General features: G+C 39.8%; 1 pseudogene; it reads left to right on the forward strand.

Annotated features, from left to right (window-relative positions):
• Nucleotides 1-7,161: 7,161 nt before the first annotated feature.
• Nucleotides 7,162-8,137, forward strand: LOC146890800 (olfactory receptor 10C1-like; annotated as a pseudogene).
• The last annotated feature ends 8,433 nt before the right edge of the window (nucleotides 8,138-16,570 follow it).

Genomic DNA, 16,570 nt, shown 5'->3' on the forward strand with positions numbered 1-16,570 from the left:
TGGGTTTCTTGAGTGAAAAACTGTGGTGGGTTAGTTTTATGTCAACTTGACACAAGCTACAGTTATTAAGAAGGAACCTCAACTGAGAAAAATGTACCCACCATGTTAGCCTGCAAAATAACATAACACAAAACAAAACCAAAAAAACCTGTTGCTCATTTTCTTGTTTAATAATTAAGGTAGGAGGATCTGGGACATTGTGGATGGCATCACCCCTTGACTGGTGGTGCTCTAAGAAAACAGAATGAGCAAAAAATAATCAAATAAGCTAGCAAGAAGCACTTTTCTATGACCCCTGTATCAATTTTGTTTCCAGCTTTCTGTTCAGAATTCCTTCCCTGACTTTCCTAGATTATGGGTTGACTAAAAAATGTAAGTTTAAATACTCCCCCATTTCCCAAGTTGAATATAGACATGATGTTTGATCTCAGCAATAGAAACACTAAGGCAAAGGATATAAGCCTGGCAGCCAACTAGAGGGCCAGCATGTTAAATATGACTGCTCAAAACATTGATGTCTTGAGAGAATCACACAAAAACTACATCTGCTTACTGCTAAAGTATAATGTCAGTTCCAGAAGGTACCATTATAGCCATGGCTACCACAGACAATTTGAGCCAGCCTTGCCATCACAAACCCTGATTAATTTCAGATACTACTCATTCTTAGATAGTCTCAACTCAGGCCATGGCAGGAGCATTTCTCTGTAAGTCCAATAGCAGGGCCATGATTGATTCAAAATCAGTTCTTCCTATTCAAGGTCCATCTCAGAATTTCCTCTCAAAACTTTTCTGTTGTATTCCAAAGAATCTGTAAGTTGTGGGTTCACTTCAATTTTATTTCAGGAGCTTTCAAATTTCACCCCTGATCCCATGAATGATTCACTAGTCTTTCAAAAATATCTTGTTCTATTCTAGGTGGTTTTATAGTTTCTGTGCTCTCTTTATATTGATTATTAGTTTTATTGTATAATAATATGATAGAATAAAAGAAATTAACTTTATTCTTTCATGTTTTTTAATATTTCTCTTATGTCTTAACAAACAAAAATTACCCAAACTGTTTAATATTGAAATACAAGATCTGAATTTATCTGTAATAGCTACATAGATTAAATCAGTACTGATTTGCAACAGAAATAAAGGCCTGGAATAGATGAGTTCTTTTTTTTTTAAAGTTTATTAAATTATGAAAGTTTTCATTTCTGCCCCTCCTCCCAACACCCTCCCACTCCCCCCACCCCCTCCTCCTCCCTCTTCATCCCTAAGAGCAGTCAGGGCTTCCAGCCCTGTGGGAAGTTCAAGTTCCTCCCCACTCCTTCCAGGTCCCTGAAGGTGAGTATCTGATCAGACTGGATCCCAAAAATCCAGCATATGCAGAGGAAACAAGTCCCAGTGTCATTGTCAGTGGCTTTTCAGAAAGGCTCCGGACCCGCCACATTCAGAGATCTGGCCACATTCAGAAAATCTGGTTGGATCACATGCTCGTTCAGTCCCAGTCCAACTGGCCTTGGTGAACTCTCATTAGATCAGTCCCCTTGTATCAGTGGGTGATCGCACCCCTCGCGGTCCTGAGTTTTTTTCATGTTCTTCCTTTTTCTGCCCCTCATTTGGACCATGGGGTGCTCAGTCCCGTGCTCCAATGTGGGTCTCCAACAAGAGTCCCAGATCCTTCATCTGACGATGGATGGCGATACAGATAAAGACCCACAATAGATGAGTTCTTTGATGGATTCTGCCAACCATTTAATAAAGGACAAATACCAACCCTCAAACTTTTACAAAAGATAGTAGAACATGGACTGTTCCTCTCTTTTTATTGCACAAATCTGGTCAATATTATCTCATTTGGTGAAGCCAGATAGATCTATCATGACAAGGAAATTTAAACCAACATCACGTGAAGTAAGAATAAAGCAATAACAACAACAATCACCCACTACACACCAGAGGGATTTAGTCTAGCAGAATAGTAAAACAATTTACACCGTATATAATTTTTCTAAGTTATCTATAGGTGTATGATATCAGTAACGCTATTATTGAAGATGATGATGATTCTATTTCATGAAATCTAAAATATTTTCAGGATTAAAAAACAGATAATAGATTAGTAACAAGAGGAAATAACCAACATCTATAATAAATCATAGTCAACACATTATGATGAGACTAAAAACTTTATTTGGCTATCACTAATAAAATAAGTATATAATATTTATGACCTTAACTCAAAACTCAGAGTGCCTAGGCATGAATAAATGCTCTGATTTGTATAACTTCTCTCCAAAAGACCCCATGTTGGACCTTTGTCATCAGGTGGCAAAGTTGATGCAGTGGAAAGATGGTTAGGCTATTGGGACACCCTCCTTGTGGATGAGATGATTCAGATGTTTTTGATAGAACTATTTCTTAGGAGAAAGGGTTGCTGCAGAGTGAGTCTGCTCTGCCCAGAGCTATTGCCCTAGCCATAAGGACTCTCAGGAGGGCAATACAGTGACTCCTGAAACTCACCAGTGTGAAAAGATTGTGAGTCTCCTGGGGAGAGTAAAATGAAAATGACTCAGAACACAGAAGAATATTCGCATAATATGCTTACGGATCATTGTTTTCCAGAAAAAAAGAAAGTGTAAATGTGTTCTAGGAAGAGTAATGCTTGAGTGTGTGTGTGTGTATGTGTGTGTGTGTGTGTGTATGTGTGTGTGTGTGTATGTGTGTTGCAATTGTGATACTGGGACATTGCCTTGAAGGACATGGTGCTCTCTCCTGAGACACAATCTTCTTGACATCAGGCGTATTTTTTATTATAACAAAAGCTTTTCAGTACAATGTAGAGATGAGGATGGGATGTTGTATGTCCCCTGTATGTTGTAAGAAAAGGATAAATAGAAAGTCTGGAGTAGCTAATCAGAAGCAGAAACTACTTAATTATCACTTCAAGTACTGTGATTGGAGGTAGGTGGCACAGTTAATTTATCAAGACTAGGCCTGTGGAGGGTGAATTAAAGTATATAAAAGGACATTTAAAACTCAAAACATTTTCCAGTTCTTTTTATTCTAATTACTTACTGTCTCCTTCTGTTCAGACTTTTATAGTTTATGCAAACTTGAACATCCACCTCAGAAAACAGCTTTTTATTGCTATTAATCACTTGTTTCCTGGTGAATTAGAATTCATTTGTCACTGTGATACTCATGTTATATGATACGTTGTAATCTAATCAAGCGATCCCACTCTTTCTTCTGGGTTGACCTAACCTGTCACTCAGCTGCATGAATGGTCCTTGGTGAAGGAATGTGGTAAAACCGGGAAAATATGAGTGAGCATCTTAATTATCTTTTCCTGATCAATCCACAGAAATTCTGTGTGCTGTTATAGAACTTTAAAATAGTCATTGTTTAATAGTACAACTCTTACTTCCTGGCAGTTTCTACATGCAGACACTGTACTGTTTAAGAAACAGTATCTTACAGTGTGTCATAACCTACAAGATCAGACAAGGAACCGAACCCACCAATGAATTTTCCTAACCTCGTGACACCAGGAAAAATGATGTTTTTCACTTGTATCATTCACAAAAGAGAAGAACTTTTGTGACTTGGGGCTTTGAGACGTGTAATGTATTATGCAAAACCAAGACTGTAAGATATCAAAATCCTCTCATCTCATGCACCATCTCTTGCATATAGCTAGTTGCCAAGTGAACTTCCAGACCTTACCAGTTCATAGGGCACGCATTATAACACTGAAGGCCTGTGTATAAAATAGAGCTGATTATTGGTAGAAAACCACTTAAAATAGCTTAACTAGAAAGATGTGGAAGATTACATCATGTAGTGTTTAAAGGAACCAGTGATTCCAAAATTAAGGTCATGAAAATGTTGCAGGTGAGAGGCAGATGGGATATTTATATCAGAGTACTCTGACACTTATTTCTTTCTCAAGAATCTTCCTTCTGAGTAAATCCTTCTCACTCCACAGATTGAGAAGAAAATGTGTCATTCTGGAACGTTTCCTAAACTGAGTTCCTGAAAATTTAATTGAGATTCAATACCACACTCTCTCTATGGAGAGCTTGCTATACAAATATAGAAACTGCTACTAACCGCAGGGAATTTAAGAAAATATTCCAAATTTTAAAAATATCCATTTCTGTGTTGGCCTTTTGGATTTTTTTGTTTCCCTTTCTTCAAGCACATGTGGATTTTGTTACTACAAAATACATGAGTAATATATATATTAGTAGTAGTAGTAATATAGTAAAAATCATATAGTAAAAATAATACAGTAAAAATTACTATATTTGAATTTAATATAGTACACAGAAATGTTTATAATACTTTGAAATAAGTAAAATGCATCACAGCAGAATACTCTGTGTTTTTGGCTATATTTACATGAGCTGAGTCCCCTGAGATTCCAAGTAATTCCTGACTTCCTGCTTTATGTTCATTAGAACTTTAAGTCAACCCATGTATTGTTCACTCTACTTAAGCGTTTAGAATCTGTAAATGTATCGGTGAATATCTATCTAACAGATTCAATAATTTATTACACACAGCCATATCCCCTCAGGATAGAAGATTTAGGCACCATTTTTATATGTGTACACATATTCTAATTATTTTTGCTTTTCCATTGTCCAAAATAATAAAAACTATAATTTAGAGAGCAATTAATGAATAGGAGCAAAGATTATGGATTGTGGTGCGAAATTCCCCCCAAATAGAGTGTACACAAAGGTAAATATAGTATGGCTGTGTGTAGACATTCAACCATGTTCATGTCCTGTGTAGCTAGAAAAAATTCACCACTTGACCAACTTTAAAAGTAACTCTTGGAAATTAACTTAATTCTCATTGAAGCAACCTCATGAGAAATACAATTTTTCTCAATCCATTTTATAAGTGGTCAAATTAAGAAACAGAGTTTAAACAAAAGTGTTATCCACATTGTTGTCTATACTAAGATTTTAACTGATACACAGTCTTCCCAGAGTGAACCCTTATTCTACTCTGATGCATCTGTGTGTGTTTCTGCATGGATATACAGGCATACAAGTATATGTGACATGTATATACATATACATGCCTTATATGTTTAAATTAACATTGCTAATATGATTATTTAAAATAATTTGGAAACTCTAAAGCTCACATTTGGTTTGTGGATCAACCATGACGTGATCTACTCACATACAACATAGCATGACCTGGTGATACTTGGTTTATCAAGTGAGTAGAGGGAGGACCGATTGGTTGAAAGTATCTCCTATTTCGCTCTTGTTGAAAAAAAAAAAAGGTTTATTAAGATTTTTGGCAGAAAAAAAAATTCATATACCACACAAAACAGTAAGGGTCAGCTCATTTGAAAGGAAAAAATACCAGACCGAGAGATAAACGAGTAGGCTGAACGTGAAATATTTGAGGACCATGAGGTTGAACTCCAGAGGATATAATGGGAAGTAATAGGCAGAATATCTAAGGAGGCAGAGTAAGGTAAACACTGAAACTTCTCATTACGTAAGAATTTACGGATTGGTAAAGATGGCAGGTGTAATGATAGAAAAGTGAAGTCCATACACAGTCTCTGTAGAAGGCTGTACTCAGAAATAAATGGGATGTAATCACCACCACAGTGGTAGATGCTATTTTAGCAGTTTTAATGTGAAAAGCATGAAGTATGACTGCTAGGTGGAAGAATTGTGTGATTTCCAGAAAAATGACAAAGTTATGCTGGAACTGAAGAGTTTACCAGACAATGAAGCAAGGCCACAGCAGCCTCCCAGTGAGAAAGTGAGCAAAGAGAAAATGAAGTGTATAAAAACTACACGTGCAAAATGCAAGCAGTTTGATGGGATCGTAATGTGAGGTCCATTGAGGAAAAGGTTAAAGAGAAATTTCTATCATGCCAGGGACGATGACTCACTCAGGGAATCCCACCATTTAGGAAACTGAGGCAGGGAAATTGGGAATTTGATGCCAACCTTAACCACATACCAAGAACACATCTCTTTTACTCTTTTTTCTTTATTTAAATCAATGCCCTGATTCATAGAATCTTATAAATAATATTAAGAAAAAACAGAAATTTAGTGTGCTAGCAATGATACACTCACTAAGAAAGCATACTCTATTAAAAGATGTAAACTATTAAAATACAGAAATTGTTGGATGATGGTGGCACACATCTTTAATCCCAGGAGGCAGAGGCAGGTGGATGTCTGTGAGTTCGAAGTCAGCCTAGTCTACAGAGCTAGTTACAGGATAGACTACAAAGCTACAGAGAAATGCTGTCTTGAAAAACCAAAGAGAAAAAAAAAGACACAGAAATCAGCCGTCATAATGAAGCTGTCTTAGCAGTGCACACAGTTGTGCATTGAGGAGCTGCGGTGCTCTTTGGTTAACCCTACTTCCCTCTCATTTCTCAACTTATTCATCTTTTCTTAAGAAACATCTCTGCTGCCCTCATTAAACTGCTCATATGTCAGTATGTGCCCTGCCTTTAATTCTATGCATTACAGCAATCATTTATTTATTGAAGGTCTATTTGATTTTATTTTACCTTCACAAAAATATGAATCATATTTGGGGGAATGATATTTTTAAGGCATACATCTGAATATTAACAATAGAAATCAGAGACTACTCTGGCCCTAATACACTCTGAGATGGGTTGGGGAGAGGGTATCTATGACAATAGGAAATACATACGAGTTGGTGTGAGAGCAGGTTTTCAGGGTGACATTGATAACTCATCAATGAAAAGTGTGCAAAAAGAATTGAGCCATGATTGATGTTTCCCTTTTCTTTTAATTTGGCTGATAACTACTTCATAGGTGAGGCTGAACTCAAACCCATGGTAAGCTTTATGCCTCAGCTTCATCGGGGCTGGGAATACAAGGGTAAAGTACCTGCTCTAAGTCCTCTGTCACTTGGTATAATGCTCAGTACACGTTGGAAAATCACCTGATGTGGTAAGAAGAGAAAGGTTTAGATATGAAACTCTGTGAGGATAAATACTTGTTTGCAAATTTTAATTTTATGACTGAAGCTAGACATTCCATCTCTGACTTAACTGAGGATCTCAAGTATTAAACAGAATAATTTTCCCCATCTGCAAGAATCCCTCTGATGACTTGCTCTTCTCTCTTCCAGGAGATGAGTGTCAACTGCTCCCTGTGGCAGGAGAACAGCTTGTCTGTCAAACACTTTGCATTTGCCAAGTTCTTTGAGGTTCCTGGAGAGTGCTTCCTCCTGTTCACCCTCATCCTCCTCATGTTCTTGGTATCACTGACAGGCAATGCACTCATAGCCCTTGCCATCTTTAACAGTCCAGCCCTGCACACACACATGTACTTTTTCCTGGCCAACTTGTCTCTCCTGGAGATTGGCTACACTTGCTCTGTCATACCCAAGATGTTGCAGAGTCTTGTGAGTGAGTCCCGAGGGATCTCTCGGGAGGGTTGTGCCACACAGATGTTTTTCTTCATATTCTTTGCAATAACTGAGTGCAGTCGATTGACAGCCATGGCTTTCGACTGTTGCATGGCCATATGCTCCCCACTCCACTATGCAGCCCGAATGAGTCGTTGGGTATATGCTCATTTGGCAATGGTTTCATGGGGAATGGGATGCATAGTAGGGTTGGGACAGACCAATTTTATTTTTTCTTTGGACTTCCTTGGGCCCTGTGAGATAGACCACTTTTTCTGTGACCTTCCACCCCTCCTGGCACTTGCCTGTGGAGACACATCCCAAAACGAGGCTGCCGTCTTTGTGGCGGCAGTCCTCTGCATATTCAGCCCATTTTTACTGATATTTCCTCCTATGTCAGGATTCTTATTGCAGTGCTGATGATGCCTTCACCCGAGGGACGCCATAAAGCTCTCTCTACCTGTTCCTCACACCTACTCGTAGTCACACTCTTCTATGGCTCAGGATCTATTACCTACTTGAGGCCCAAGGCTAGTCACTCACCGGGAATGGATAAACTCTTGGCCCTCTTCTATACAGTGGTGACATCCCACTGTCACCCAATCTGAACCCAATCATCTATAGTTTACAGAACAAGGAAGTCAAAGCAGCACTGAGGAGAACTCTGGGCTTGAGAAAAGTTCTGAGCAGGAATAGGTAACAGAACCACACAGAATTATTCACTAATAAGCATGCATATAGAACCAGAGTAAACAAACAAACATTGATACAATTTTCTGTCTGACTTATTGGTCTGGGATGTCATTCTGCGTGTTGTGAATGAATATTGCTTTTATTGATTGTTGAATAAAGCTGTTTTGGACTAGAGCAGGGCAGAATATGGCTAGGCAGGAAATCCAAACAGAAAAAAAAGCTGAAGTCTGGGAGGCACTAAAGAAAAAAAGATGCCAGAGCATTCCCGGTAAGCTACAGCCACATGGTAATACACAGATTAGTAAAAATTAGTTAATTTAATTGTGGGAGCTTGTCAGCAATATGCCTGAGCCATTACCAAAACAATTATAATTAATATTTATCCTCTGAGTATTCGTTCAGGAACAGACAGGCAGGAGAGAAGGTCCAATTACAACTTATATTGAATATCTTCGTAAGTTTAAAGGTACCTTTGCATTCAGGGATATGTTCTAATTACTAATTCTGAAATTATTTCAAATTCTAAGGGATACAAGTAAAGAGATCAATACAGTAGAAAGTATTCTATTATATTTTAGTTCACGATGACAATCTAAATTGCTTTGCTATATCTCAGAAGTTTTACGAACTCTAGTCCCTGATGCCCCCATGACTTCTGCTTTCTATCCAAACATATATCACACTAATCTTTATTTCCTAGTAACTATATAATGGTCTTATATTAGTCCACATCTTTATTTCATAGTGTCAGATACTATATGTCTTTTGTAAATTGTGTATACTAAAAATGTGTAAATATTGCAATACATTGAAATTTTAATTTGAAACTATTTGTTTTAGAATATTAATGGAAACTTGAGAAATATTTTCAAGAGTTTCCATGACATTTTTTTAATGTCAAAAATGTCGTTATTTTGGGACCTGCAAACCATTCAGGCCAGGGAAGCAGGTTGGTTAACTGAATACCTTCACGTCTTCCTCCATTGCCCCAAGTCCCATCCCCAGGCTCATCCCAGGTCTGCAGCAGAACACCTACTGTAGTTGTCCCCTCCTCTCTGACTCCCAACCCAACAGACCATGAAGACCTTCTATAATATTTCTTCACCCAACCCATCCCACTATCCCAGTGTCTAACATTAGCAAGTATTCCCTGGGAAAAGCTGGTCCTACAGGCCAGGAAAACAGGTAAGCTAGTCAGATCTTAGTCTCTCCCTCTTCTTCTTCAAATCCAAACCCTTTTCACTCTCTCAGCTCTATAGCAGACCACTTTTTTAAACCTCATCTCTATCCCTGTTCCCATCCCCATTGGAAAACACAGATATTCCCCTCCAATCTTTCTTCCCCACTCATCACTTTATCCCAGTTACCAAATCCAGTAAGCATTTTCAAGGAACTAACAAGCTATTCCTGCCAGGAAAAAAGTATTCTAACTGTGGATCCTCAAGGCTCCCTCCTCTCCAGCAAATCTAATCTTCCTGTCTCCCCCACCATCTCTGTCGCAGATCACATGATAAAGCTTCTACCTCCTCTCTGCCCCATCTCTGCCGATCATACAAAGCTTCTTCTCCTGATGGAGGAGGGTTATCTGTCTATTGTGTTATTTTCATTGGTCAATAAAGAGACTGCCTTGGCCCTTTGATAGGACAGAAAATTAGATAGGTGGAGTAAACAGAACAGAATGCTGGGAAGAGGGCAATGGGGCAGATGCCATGAAGCCAGCCACCAGGTCAGACATGCTGACTCTTTTCTGGTAAGTCACCACCTCGTGGTGCTACACAGATTATTAGAAATGGGTTAATCAAGATGTGAGAGTTAGCCAGTAACTAACTCTCTAGAGATAATGGGCCAGGCAGTGTTTAAATGAATACAATTTGCGTGTTGTTATTTCTGGGGCTAAGCTAGCTGTGCGGGAGTTGGGTGAGGTGAAAAGTAGGCCTGTCAACAGCTCCTCACAACATATGGCACCCAGATGTGGATAACTGAATCCACAGAAAGCTTGAGAAAGCTTGGGAAAGAATAGAGTAAAGCATGTTTTGTTGGTAGCAGCAATTTCTCAGGTCTGCTCTGCTTGCTAGAGGCAAGCAAGCACTCTCATCTAAGGGAGACTTCCTGACTCAGCTTTAGCTGCAAAACTTTGTAGCTCATTAATAGGTCCTGCCTCGAAACACTTAAACGGTGTTGGTGAAAAACTGAATGCATGCTTTTCAGTTTTCAGCCATAGCAGAAAAAAAGCTGCGCTGTTTTAAAATGCTGGCTTTCTGGGCTGTCCTGCCAGGGCAAACTCTGACTCTTTTAGGCAGGCTGTCCAACTGAGTGTGGTCTGTGAGCAGAATACTACAGCTTGCTTGCTAGCAAGGACCTTGAAACACCATAGAGTTGTGGCAGTGAACACAGCTCTGGCTGGTATCTCAGCCATGAGTCTGGAAAGTTAAGAAATGGGCTGGATCTAGCCATCAAAGCCATGGCTTTAATCCTCTCCTTAAAGACTCATGTGGTCAGAAAAAGAGAGATATACAGTAGAGAGAGATTCAAAGATGAAGAAAACCTCTAAATATTTTACAGTGTGTTAAAAATATATGCAGGCTAAAAGTTAAAGTTCTTAAAGTAAAAAAGGAAGAAAGAAAGTAGTTGGGTGTGGTGGTACACACCTTTAATCCCGATGCCTGGGAGGCAGAGGTAGATTGACCTCTGTGACTTTAAAGTGTGGTAGTGCACACCTTTAATCCCAATGCCTGGGAGGTAGAGACAGACAGATCTCTGTGAGTTCAAGGTGTGGTAGCAAACACCTTTAATCCTAGCACTGGGGAGGCAGAGACAGTGGGACTCTGTGAGTTCAAAGACAGCCTGGTCTACAGAGTTATTCTCTGTAGATCTACAGAGTTCTCTGTAGATATACAGAGAACCTGTCTCAAAAAGTAAAAGTAAAAATAAAAGAAATAGAGGTTAAAATAAAGCTGCATAAAGATGGAAAATACACAGAGAATCTATGCTATTATGCTCTCTTTGAATTGTTTGAATGCTGAGGAAGGAGCAACAGCTGCTAAAAGATATTTGTTTATAAATGTTGCTGAACTAATCCAAGATAGATATGTTGAAAATACCTTGACTTCTGAATTTGGATCTAAGGATATGATACTTTGGAAAGGAGGTTCTTCTTTTGTTTTCACAGAGGATGAGACCCTGTGGAATGCTTCTATCCCAATATGGTATGATAGACCACGCCCTCCTGAAAGGTTTCTGTGAACACCCTTAAAAAATTACTTCACTCAACTGCCAACTGAGATGAACCTGACAGACAGGTTATACCATGAAAGACCTGATTAACAGCGCCCCTATACAGCAGGAAGAAGTTTGGAGAGAAATAACTACGTCCATATTCCCAGATATTGCTTATAAATGTTCTTTGACATTTAAAGGGAGATAGGATATAGATATAAATAATTTGCATTGGTATGGATTTTAAGGTCAATTTTGTTATATGTGTATATATTTCTGATTTTGATTGTGTAGTTCATATAAAAATGCAATGTATAATTAAAAATATAGGTTGTTAATGGATAATCATCAATAATAGTCAAGCTTATAGTAATGTTAGTCTGATTTTCTAGAAGTGCATAGATATATTTCAGATAGACATTCATATCTTTCAAAGACTACAGAACATGGCATTTAATGTTTTAATAACTTAGGACTTTTCATGACAATGAGACACGTCTGCTCCTGGCAGCACCAATCTACTTCAAGAGGAAGATGGGCATCGAAGAGGCTCCTTATGGAGTTGGTTAGCCATTTGGGCAAGAGATTGCTCTTGCCTGGACTGTTATATAAACTGTACACAGAGAACCCGCAGAGAGAGGACTGCTGAACTTGCCTAAAAGTGAGATGATCTTTCGGGGTTCCTGATTCATGAAAGAGTCTATGAGACACTCTGCAGGACACAGTAGATAGTGACTGAACTGCCTTTGAAATTTCCTGCTTCATGGAAATGTCTGCTGGATATTATGGACCTAAAGGCCGAAAATGGATGCCCCAACGATACAGAGGAACTTTGGGTGACTGTCCAGGCAGCGAGATGTCTCTGTCATTTCTAGAGTTTTGGAAGTTGCTTACTTCTTGTTTACTTAGGTAATATATCCTTCTGGAGTCTTTGATGGAGTTGAAGAATGGATAGTCATAGTTATAGTTTTCCATTATTATGATAAAGATATAGTTATAAATATTGTGACTGTAATTCTTGCTTGATAACTGTTTTGTTATGTGGAATTTTACTATGTTAAAATGAAAGCCTTTCTTTTTTGCTTAAACAGAAAAAGGGGAAATGACGGAGGAGGGTTATCTGTCTATTGTGTTATTTTCATTGGTCAATAAAGAGACTGCCTTGGCCCTTTGATAGGACAGAAAATTAGATAGGTGGAGTAAACAGAACAGAATGCTGGGAAGAGGGCAATGGGGCAGAAGCCATGAAGCCAGCCACCAGGTCAGACATGCTGACTCTTTTCCGGTAAGCCACCACCTTGTGGTGCTACACAGATTATTAGAAATGGGTTAATCAAGATGTGAGAGTTAGCCAGTAACTAATTCTCTAGAGATAATGGGCTAGGCAGTGTTTAAATGAATACAATTTGCGTGTTGTTATTTCTGGGGCTAAGCTAGCTGTGCGGGAGTCGGGTGAGGTGAAAATCAGGCCTGCCCACAGCTCCTCACAACATTCTCCAATCTTCCTTCCTCCATTAATCCTCTTATTCCAGACCCAACTCCAGCTGCCTTTCTCTGGGAACCTACCAGCCAAAGCTGACTGAGAAGCAAGTAGGCAAATGAGGAAGGTAAGTGAGTTTCAAAATTTCTCTCACCCGTTTGCTCCCGGCCCGAAGGCTTCAGCTAGGAGAAATTCAGACTTTTCCCGCTCCCCTCTACTTTCTGGTCACCCTGCAGTGGTGGCTCCACCCTGCTGAGTTCTCCCGAATCCCATCCCAGCATTCATCCAGGGACAACTTCCTCTCTTCCCCCCTTCCCCCTGGGGACACAAGATCTCCCCAGAGCTGCTCCCTTGCACGCTGGACCTGGGCTGTGAGTGCAACCTGGCAGGAGGGAGTGCCTGTGTTTCAATAGACTGCCTGAGGAAAGGTAGGCCTTCTGTCAGTGAAGTCCCTGCCCAACAAGGGAACCTGACTTGGTACGAGAAGATCCAATAGAGAGCATTTGAAGGAAGAGATGGGCAGACGCCAAGGCAAGAACTCCTCCAAACAATCTCAAACACAACATGAAAACACCAGATCCCAACGACACTTCGATAGAAGGACCTGAACCTCTTAATTGAGAAGAAGTGGAAAAAAGTGCCATTATGAAAGCAATAGAGTCCCTTAAAGAGGATATGAATAACTCCCTTAAAGAAATGGATGAGAAATACAACAAAAAGGTTGAAGAAATGAGTAAAGAAATGGTTGATAAGTATAACAAAAAGTTCGAAGAAATGAGTAAATCCGTGAATGATACACTGGGAAACCAAGAAAAAACAATCAAACAGGTAATGGAAACAGTTCGAGAATTGAAAACTGAAATGGAGGCAATAAAGAAAACACAAAACGAGGGCCGGCTGGATATGGAAAATCTAGGTAAACGAACAGAGACTACAGAATCAAGCATAACCAATAGGATGCAAGAGATGGAAGAACGAATCTCAGAGTCTGAAGATACCATAGAGAAAATAAATGCTCTGATCAAAGAAAACAGCAGATCCAACAAATTCTCATCACAAAACATTCAAGAAATCTGGGACACAATAAAAAAACCAGACGATATGATAGTGTACATAAGCGACCCCAAAAACTCTACCAAAGAACTCCTACAGTTGATAAACACCTTTAGTAATGTGGCAGGATACAAGATCAACTCCAAAAAATCGGTTGCCCTCCTATACACAAAGGACAAAGAAGTAGAGAGGGAAATCAGAGAAACATCACCTTTCATGATAGCCACAAATAGTATAAAATATCTTGGGGTAACTCTAACCAAGGATGTGAAAGACCTATTTGACAAGAACTTTAAGTCCTTGAAGAAAGAAATTGAGGAGGATACCAGAAAATGGAAAGACCTCCCCTGCTCTTGGACTGGGAGAATCAACATAGTAAAAATGGCAATTCTACCAAAAGCAATCCATAGATTCAATGCAATTCCCATCAAAATCCCATCAAACTTCTTCACAGAACTTAAGAGAACAATAATCAAGTTTATATGGCAAAACAAAAAACCCAAGATAGCCAAAACAATCTTATACAATAAAGGAACTTCTGGAGGCATTACCATCCCTGACTTCAAACTCTATTACAGAGCAACAGTGTTGAAAACAGCTTGGTATTGGCATAACAACAGAGAAGTCGACCTATGGAATCGTATAGAAGACCCGGATATTAACCCACAAACTTATGAACACCTGATTTTTGACAAGGGAGCTAAAGGTATACAATGGAAGAAGGATAGCATCTTTAACAAATGGTGCTGGCATAACTGGATGTCAACCTTTAGAAAAATGAAAATAGATCCATATCTATCACCATGCACAAAACTCAGGTCCAAATGGATTAAAGACATCAACATTAATCCGACCACTTTGAACCTGATAGAAGAGAACGTGGGAAGTATTCTACAAGATATAGGCACAGGAGACCACTTCCTAAGCAGAACCCCAGGAGTGCAGACAATAAGAGAAACAATGAATAAATGGGACCTACTGAAACTGAGAAGCTTCTGTAAAGCAAAGGACACTGTCAGTAAGACAAAAAGGCTACCTTTCGATTGGGAGAAGATCTTCACAAACCCCTCATCAGACAAAGGTCTGATCTCCAAAATATACAAAGAACTCAAGAAACTTGACACTAAAACCTTAATTAACCCAATTAAAAAATGGGGGTACTTATCTGAACAGAGAATTCACAACAGATGAATTTCGAATGACCAAAAGGCACTTAAGGTCATGCTCAACCTCCTTAGCGATTAGGGAAATGCAAATCAAAACAACTTTGAGATATCATCTTACACCTGTCAGAATAGCCAAACTCAAAAACACCACTGATAGCCTATGCTGGAGAGGATGTGGAATGAGGGGAACACTCATCCATTGTTGGTGGGAATGCAAACTTGTGCAGCCACTGTGGAAATCAGTTTGGCTGTTTCTCAGGAAACTGGGAGTCAACCTCCCTCAGGACCCAGCAATTCCACTCTTGGGAATATACCCTAGAGATTCCCTAACATACTGCAAAAGCATTTGTTCAACTATGTTCATAGCAGCACTATTTGTAATAGCCAGAACCTGGAAGCAGCCTAGGTGCCCCTCAATAGAAGAATGGTTAAAAAAGGTGTGGAACATATACACATTAGAGTTTTACTCAGCTGTAAAAAGCAATGACATCTTGAATTTTGCATGCAAATGGATGGAAATAGAAAACGCTTTCCTGAGTGAGGTAAGCCAAACCCAAAAAGAGGAACATGGTATGTATTCACTCATAAGTGGATTCTAACCAAAATTAAAGGTCTTTGAGCCTGTTATTCATGATCCTAGAGAAGCTAAATAAGAAGATGAACCTGATGAAGATTATTTAGCTATCCGCCAGGAGGTAGGAAATAGACAAGAGTCCCAGGTAACCTCGGGTGCATGGGGGGGGGGTAGGAGGGTTGTTGGAAGGGGAGACGGTTAGAAAGAAGGGAATAGGGGAGGAATGGGCAAAGCTTGGTGGACCGGGATGTGGGGGAGGGAGGAAGAATGAATATGGGATCAGGGAAGAATATAGTTCAACTAAGGGAGTCATTTTTGGGATTACAGGAGACTTGATTATATATGGGATCCCAGGTCCAAGGAGAGATCCCCAGATTGTTCTCTGGACAGAGGAGAGGGTGCCTGAACCGGCCTTCGCCCATAACCATACTGATGAATATTTTGCTTATCACCATAGGTCCTTCATCTGGAGATGGAAGACGATACAGATGGAGACCCACATTGGAGCATGGGACTGAGCCCCCCAAGGTCCAAATGAGGAGCAGAAGGACGAAGAAAATGAAAAAAGAAATAAGGACTGCGAGGGATGCTATCACCCACTGATACAAGGGGACGGATCTAATGAGAGCTTACCAACGCCAGTTGGACTGGAACTGAACGAGCACGTGATCCAACCAGATTCTCTGAATGTGGCTGGATTCTCTGAATGTGGCTAGCCCGGAGTCTTTCTGAAAAGCCATTGACAATGACACTGGAACTTGTTTCCTCTGCATATACTGGATTTTGGGGATCCAGTCTGTTTGGATTATCACCTTCCTGGACCTGGAGGGAGGGGGAGGAGCTTGAACTTCCCACAGGGCAGGAAACCCTGTCTGCCCTTAGGGACAAAGAGGGAGGAGGAGAGGGAGTGGGGGGAGTGGGAGGGTGTTGGGAGGCGGGGCGGAAATGGAA

This window comes from Myodes glareolus, chromosome 18, assembly GCF_982192425.1.
Source record: "Myodes glareolus chromosome 18, mMyoGla1.1, whole genome shotgun sequence".
In the NCBI taxonomy this organism is placed as follows: Eukaryota; Metazoa; Chordata; class Mammalia; order Rodentia; family Cricetidae; genus Myodes; species Myodes glareolus.